Source organism: Petaurus breviceps, unplaced genomic scaffold (assembly GCF_028583685.1).
Source record: "Petaurus breviceps papuanus isolate PSGF00001 unplaced genomic scaffold, PetGlider_PUasm1.0 90977, whole genome shotgun sequence".
NCBI lineage: Eukaryota > Metazoa > Chordata > Mammalia > Diprotodontia > Petauridae > Petaurus > Petaurus breviceps.
In genome coordinates, this window is record NW_027187391.1 from 61,804,234 (window position 1) to 61,805,672 (window position 1,439).

Here is a 1,439-nt window from a genome sequence, read left to right on the forward strand (position 1 = left end):
TCCTTCCTTCCTTCCTTCCTTCCTTCCTTCCTTCCTTCCTTCCTTCCCTCCTTCCTTCCTTCCTTCCTTCCTTCCTTTCTTGCTTTCTTTCTGCTTTTTTGGAGACAGGGAGGCAGAGCAATTGGGTGTAAGTGATTTGCCCAAGGTCCCATGGCTAGTAAGTGTTAAGTGTCTGAGACCAGATTTTAACTCAGGTCCTCCTGACTCCAGGGCTGGTGTTCTATTCACTGCAGCACCTAGCCACCTCTTGGTGTTTATTTTTTATTAAAATTCCTTGATCTCAATTTTTTATACATGATTCAATTACTTATCATCCCCCCACCTCCACTATTTTTAATGAAATTACACCACAGTCTAATTTTTTTTGTGTCATACACAACTGGTAATTTGTCGCCCCTTTTTTTGCTCCTACTCACTGTTTTCTATCATACCCAAGTTTTTAAAATTTCAAGTCAAATCATTACTTATTTCAGGTTTCTTTCTTGATTAGATTTGTCTAGGTCTGCAAGGGCTTCATAGTAATTCTGAACTCAAATTGTTTTGTCTTTCTGTTCTTCCAAATCAATTAAACTTTCCTTAGAGTATTTAAATGCTATGACCTCACTTTCATGGACATTAATTAGGAATTTTAAGTCATTGCCTATGGTACCTATGGTGGTTTTAAGAATAATGTGGTTTCCTTCTGTTAATTAAGTATACTTAAATTGTTTTCTTCTCTAATGATAATGCTATTCTTTTTAAATTTTGCTCTAAACTTATATTTTAATATCTCATATATTTTTCTTAATATGTCTTCTTGTAAACAACATATTTTTGTTTCTGTTTTCTAATCAATTCTGCTTTCCTCCACTATTCTATCACTGAGTTAATTCTGTTCATTTATTTAATTCTGATTGTTAATTGTTTATTATCCTGCATCTTATACTTTTACTTTTATTTTGGTCTGTCTTTATCCTTGTTCTCTTTATAAAGAAGAATATATTGAGAGAAGAGGTGTGTGCTCAGTACTACTAATTTATACTTGATTCATTCTGCTTCCATTCCTCTGCATCTTTTCTTTGTATCAAATCATTGTTTCTTCCTTTGTCTTTCTTATCTTTTTTATTCTCCCTTAATGTCCTATGCTCTGAAGATGGAATGTATTTTACTCATGAATAATCTGTTTCTAATCTATCTTCTCTCATAATCTCTTCCTTTTTTCTCCCTGTCCTCTCTTAATTCCATGTTGAGTTTACCATATTGCTATGACAATATTTTGTATATTAAACCCCCAGTTAACTGTCTTGTTCAAATGAAAGTATGGATCCTCTGCTTTCCCACTCATTGCACTTTATTTTAATCCCCTTACACACTGGGATTATGTGATATATATTCTACCCTATTCCTTCATCTTTGTTTTCTCTAGTGTATAGCTTTGTCTTTCTTTTTCTTTTATATTT